The sequence below is a fragment of the Silene latifolia genome, chromosome 4, assembly GCF_048544455.1.
Source record: "Silene latifolia isolate original U9 population chromosome 4, ASM4854445v1, whole genome shotgun sequence".
NCBI lineage: Eukaryota > Viridiplantae > Streptophyta > Magnoliopsida > Caryophyllales > Caryophyllaceae > Silene > Silene latifolia.
In genome coordinates this window covers 70,450,565-70,457,671 of record NC_133529.1, presented here as the reverse complement: position 1 = coordinate 70,457,671, position 7,107 = coordinate 70,450,565, and positions in this window count along the sequence as shown.

The following is a 7,107-nucleotide window of genomic DNA, read 5'->3' as shown; positions in this document are numbered from 1 at the left end:
GACTCATCAAGCTCGTCCAGTCTCCCGCGTACTATCCAAATAACCCGTACCAAACCTACTCCCCATATAACCAAAGGATATCATATGGATCAACACAGGCCACCCCAAAAGAGACAGGTGACAATTACACAGACACCACAAATGTCAGTTTCAATAAACAAATAAAGGATAACACGACTCAAAAGTGAACATGCAACATGACCACTAGTATGAATAACATAATATCAAATGACCCTCACCACGGTATCGGGCACGCCCAGGCATATCGACAATCACACTGGTACCGGGACAGGCCCAGACATACCGATAACCGCAAATAGGTACCAGGACACGCCCAGACGTACCGGGTCCGAAAGTCAACCGGATCCCCTGACAGACGTCGTGTCTTAATCACACGAGTCCCTCCGTAACTCAAACCATTAATGTGCACATCCCTCTTGGATTGGGAAGCTCGAAGAGGTGACTTAAGCGTAAGACGATTTCCCAACCGTCTTATGTCTCCAAAACAACAACAACAACAACAACATCAACAAATCCTCCAACAAATATGATAATGACCAATACATGAGCCACAACCAACATATCATAATCATCCTCTTAATGATGCGATTACCACTAAACATGTTATAATCCAAATGCCTTAATTATGTAGTACTAACTACAACATCATATTATTGAAATCGAGTAGGATTAACCTACCTTTTAGCAATCTCCTCAAGCCACTCGAATCCGGGCCAAAACCGTCTCAAGGAACCGTCTCATCCTATACAAATCACATTATAACTATCACATACATCCTATAATAATATACACTACAAAGCCCCTTATTATTACCTCTTAATTACCCCAAATACACATACTAATCACTAATTAATTGCCCATAACGAATTCCCCCAAAAGTTAGGATTTAAAAGATTAGAAAAGGGTAGATCTTTACTTACTAGGTGAAGGAGATGGAGAGGAAGGTGGTCAATCTTTTAATCCAAGCTTAAGTCCAAAGTAGAAGGTGTTTTTGAGGGTTTAGAGAGAAGGGAGAGAGTTTGGAGAGATAGGGAGGAAGGTAGAAATGATTTTAGGGTTAGGGTAGAAAGGGGTTTAATCTCATGTTTGTGAAAACAGCGTCACTCGACTGAGTGTCGAGTCCACTCGGTCGAGTGTACCCTTCACTCGACTGAGTGGACCCACTCGATCCGCTGCAACATCACTCGGTCTAGTCCAGGTCCAGTGTGAGGCTATCGTTCCCCTCCGAGTGCTCTCTTATCGGTCTAAAGGTCATCTCACGCGTTCCAAGGTCTAAGTACAGGCCCCATACAGGCCGGGTATTACAATCTTCCTTCCTTAAAAATTAACTTCGTCCTCGAAGTTCGACTCACCCTCACTTTTCCTTAACACTTTCTTACGACTCATTCGTGTCATGTCTCACTCCCAATCTCTTCCTCAAGCCTTCACTCGTCTCTCTTGCTAGTGTTCATGCATAGTTCTTTACCGTACATGCTCTTTTATGTTCTCCTGCCTTTCTTATTCCGTATATAAGAATCGTGACGCGGTCGAGTACCCCGTCTACTGTGATTCACTTTCTTCCGTAGTCCTTATTCCCGACTAATTCATGTTGTGCATAAACCACGTGATCACGCATGTATTCTTATCCATCCTCATATCATATCATCTCACCCTTGTCACCACAAGACTCGATCATGCATAAAACTCATAAAATTCTCACTTATGCTTATCAATTACCGCTTTATTATTAATCCTACTAAACACATTAGATTTCATCCATCTATTAAACATGTTTGTATCACAACACACAAAACGACACAAGCTAGCTTAAACAACTCATTTCAATTTATTCATTAATGATTTCTACGCTTACACAACTACTGGGCACCGGTAGGGTTATAAAACGAAACTACTCAATCCATGTCACTTCAAAACCATCAAAACAAGGTCAAAACAGTCCACTCGATCGAGTGGAGACTTACTCGGTCAAGTGGGGATGGCACTCGGTCGAGTGAGCGTGTCACTCGGTCGAGTGCGGATTTTTATAGAAATTTCCCTTAGTCTGTTTTCGGCTCATTCGATCGAGTAAATTATGGCACTCGATCGAGTGGACCGCCACTCTGTCGAGTGAAAACGGCACACGGCCGAGTGTCACCTGACAGTCAAAATCCGGGCATTTCTAGTCTTTAAGCTTACCTATGGTCGAGCATACTTGCAAAAGGGTCTCAATGGTGATCATAGCACCATCCTACCACACAACATCTACTAGGCTTTGGCCTTATGGCCGAGTTTACAACACAAGAAAACACATTGTTCGAGAACCAACCGACACAAGGTCACACAAGTTTCCTTAGGAGTAAGCAAAACTAAGAAGATGACTTCCTCCTCTTGCCAAGCCTCTTTACCCACCGAACCAAGGCCCCTCGGTTGTTTACCAGTGACTCCTCCCTCCGCGTGATAAGCTCTTCACTCCTCGTATCGCCCAAGGTGTCCATCGTCGCGTCTTCTACTATTGCGTTCACGTAGCGGCCATGATATTCCATAAGTCCCGGTGCCCAACTAGATGCTCCTCATCCACTCCCGCTTCCATAGAAAACATTTCCCCCACCCTTGTGAGAGACACCTCCCACCTCCTCTCGGTACGAACTATCTACATTACCTTGGTAATCATTACCCACATTCTCTTGGTAGTCTTCACCTTGATGCACATCATTAAAGAAATTCCCGGTGGTATACTGCGGTCCCGCCCAAGGGCCAAGCAAGTGTCCGTCGTCATGAGGAATCCTATGACCCCAATCTGAGAGTTAGATACCATAGGCCTTGAATACTCCGGAAGTGTCCCCATCCCCGGACCAAAAGTTAGGGCGTTCGGTCGGTCTTACCCCTTGGTTATAGGTGAACTCATGCATGTCCCGTAGGACCAAGGAGTTCTTCACTCTCTCAACTAGGTCCGCTATGGGATATTTGTAACACCCCGTATTTTTAATAGCATATTTACATAATTAATCCCGATATTATAATTTTAGAAGAGAAACTTGAAATTTCATTCAATACCTTTTTTAGCCTTCGAAACAATCATTATAAGTTGCGACTTTTCATTCGCGTGTAACTTTAATCCGTCTTCGTATTTTGGCCCCTAATTGCTCATCCGGACTCCGATTAAGGCGAAACAAAGGCCTAAATTTATTATTTTTCTGAGCCCGACACAATGGTAATATTTTCATTTGCCATTAACAATATTAAAATCTCGGACATGCTCGGTTTGTGCAAAGAGTCTTCATAAAATCATGGTGTTTATAAATTTCTTCCATGATGACCTTGCAAACAAATAAAAATTTGTTTTTACCTCCCTTATTTAAGAAGGGCAGCAGCTTGTGACTCTTTCTCCTACCCCAAGACATTCATTCTTATAAGGAGTCTAAATGTCTAATCTTCCATCAGTTTTTGTTTTCTTCATTCTTGTGCATGGACTAGTCCTTTCATTCTTACACAAAACATGACTATTGTCCTTTGTGATAAATTCCAGTTACATGCAAATGATCCATGAACATGAACACATGGAGTGAGTAGATTGACATCTTATTTAAAGCACCTAAGTTCACTTATTTGTTCTACATCTTGCTTCACTTGCTCAAAGCTCCTTACGATATTTGCATACTCACATCTTTCATCTTCCACAAAGCCTAAGTTCAAACTTGTATACTTTTCATTCTCTTTCTTTTCCTAACTCTTCCTTGAATATAATTACTATATTAATTAAGCAGATAATTTATTACTAACTTGTTTGTTATTTTGTTCTTGTCAGGGAATCAAAAATTAGAGGAGGAACTTGTTGACCTAAGCATCGTTGATTACATTCAAGACCCGGATAACCTTTAAGGTAACCTAACCTAACCCTCTGCCTCGTAATTGTAGAATAATAGTAATCTAGTCAGGAGGCAAATAGACATATCCTGGTAGGATAGGTCTTTCTAACTAGTGTCATATATGTATTTTAGTGTAACATAATATTGCATGTTAAATGCATGTTACTTGCACACCTTGAATAAATCACTTAAATAAATTATTATGTGAAAAATTGACAATGTGCCAATTATGTTTATAAGCTTACTTATTGTGTTATCACCTCACATGAAAAATATACCTCTGAATAAATTATTTACTATGCACTCACATGTTGGATTCACTAAAACAAAGTCAAAAATGAAAAATGGTATGTGTATGCTAACTTTTATGGAAAATGCTGAAACTTCTTATTTGCACTCGTTTCGTTTCATGCATGACAAAGAGTTGAAATTTTTATATGTATTACCTTCTGAATTATAGGATTTTTAAGCGTAGATCTTGTATCAATACGATTTTTATTCTATTTTATAAAATTCCTACAAACCTGAATAATGTAAAAAATTCAGTAATTATGTACCCTTTTACAAATCATGAAAATATTACAAGAGTTCATTTGTATTATGAGGAATTACCTGGTAAAATTTTGTTAGAAAATACTTAGTTTAGACCCTTTTCGAAAATGAACAAAAAGGTCACTTTATAGGCTAATCCGAATTTAATACCTTAAATTATTTGGTGAAGTTACTTTATAAGAATAAAACTTTATTCAAGTGTAATACAGCAAGGAGAATATACAAATACTTTATTAAAAAAAAATTATATTAAATTATTCATTTTTGAACTAAAACTACCTTGCTTAGTTATTTTAATAATTGTTTTAAGAGTTTAAGTAAATTTTATTCCAAAATCCGCTTTAGAAACAACCTTTAAGGATCTTAACAAGTGTAAACGTAATTCTTAACAATTTTGATCAAATTATTAAATTTTGGGCTCAAATGCCTTTGAAGGTTTTGTTTTAACATACTCGTCTTCACCATTAAATTTTTAGTAAATCAATATGATAATATAAGGACCTTATTTGAATACTAAATACAAACTTAAGGACTTGTTTCTAGTCATGCCTTGACTAATTAAAATATTAGTTAAGCTGTGAGTTGACTATGACGACCTTGGTTAACTAATAACCATCGACTAATTAATTAGTCAAGAGTTACTAAGTCAACGTAAATTTATACTTGGAAATAATGTATCTAGCAATTTTAATCCTTGAATAACGAATTAGAAATAATGAATTCCTTTCTAATATATTACTTGAATAAGATGTTCCAAATCTCAAATACGAACACTACTCGGTTAAGATTAATACCTATGAAATTCTCATGTAGTAAAAGCACTTTCCACAACTTGGACTAGGGCAGGCAGGAGTATGTAAGTCCGGTATCATTCCACCGCTATGTTGTTCTAGCTGCCGAACATGCCACTTAAATGGGACCTCTGAATCGGTATGCTAATTTTGCTTATCTTGGGAATGCCCCTTGAATGGGACCTCTGAGCCAAGTACCGTTGTTTTGTCGATATGTTGGGATGGTCCGCATATCGATGTATCATCGTCTCTATGAGACATCTGTGAGTCATTCGTGCTACATGTTGGACGCTACCTTGGTAAGGTTTAGGGATCGACTTTACGGAAGAATGCTTAGAAAGCTTATGCTATACAAGTACGGACAGCACATCCCGAAGCTGCTTGTGGAGGGATTCTCGTTATGATAGTAGTCGACCAGCTGCCACTGAGGAGCTGCGTGTTCCAAGAAGTTGTGGAGTGGGTATATGCGCAGATAATGACAGGAGCTTGATCAGCTTTAGTACCTTTCAGATATCTTGTCAATTATTATTTCACGGTTACGATCGTGTGCAAACCTTGACAGTTGCGATTGTCTTGGTGCCTCGAAGTGTATGGGACATGTCACTTCAAGCATAATTTTAATCAAAAGCATTACTCTTAATTATAATCGACTTTTCGACCAAGACTCATCTCAACAACGAAACATCGTATTAGACTCCTAACTTGAGGGTCATTCATCTTGAAAACCTTGAAAATTTTAAGATTGAAAATTCTAGCATAAGGGGTTACATGTTATCACAATCCAACTTAAATTGGTAAGAGGTAAGAGGTGAGTAAAGCATTAATTGGCTTAATAAAAAAAATAAAAAAAAAAATCCGGGTGAGTATCGTACTTATTTCCAATACTTTAAAGTCCTTAAGACGAAAAATTTTAGATGTGAAGCTTCCTCAAGAATCAAAACTTGAAACTTAAGATAATCATGGGTAAGTAAGGCATGTAGCGAGTATAACAATCAAAATTTTGACATGGATAGTACCAAATTATCGAGGAGTTGGTCACCCTTTTAAGATGAAAATTTCCTTAGTTTACCTCATGATATAACAATAACCATCAAATTCATAGTTTAACGACACAAATTACCTTTGCTCATGGGTGATTTAAGAGAAATTTGGAAATTTCACCCAAGTTTTAAGACTAAATTGGTTTCGTTTTAAGACAGCGTACCATATTACTAACCAACATAGTAGTCTTGTAAGGCAATAAAATCCATAAAAATCAAAATTTGGGCATAACTTACCTATATTTCGAAAATTTAAGACGGAGTTTTAAGACGAAAGTTTTACATACTAAACAAGATCCATCAATAATAACAAAGGTTAAGCCTTTATTGTTCAATTAGACTCAACAACAAGCACCAAAAATCCACATACAAGCTCATGTATCCATTTTCGTGTTCTTCAATTTAGTGGTAGAATTGACATAAAATTTGTTACTCTGAATTAAGTAAAAGCATGAAATTAATTGACAAACCTCAAACACATTAGTGTAGATCTAACAATTCAAGATGAAGGAATAAGAAGAAGAATGGTCTACTTACATTGCTAATTAGGAGAAATTTGAGACGGAAATTTGAGAGGAAAACTTAGTCCAAATAGTAATCACAAAAATGGAGTTTTGGAATTATTTTTAGAGAGATTTTGATGTTGTTTGATTGAGGTGAAAATGAGATATGAAGAAGATAAGAAATGAAGAAAAGGGAATCAAACCCGTGTAATTCCCATCTCAGCTCCATCGGTAGAGTGGCGAGTTCACTCGGAAGAGTGACATTTTCACTCGGTCGAGTGGCCGAGTTCACTCGGTCGAGTGTCCTATTTTCCATAATGTTTCCATCTTCTGGAAAATGGTCCACTCGGTCGAG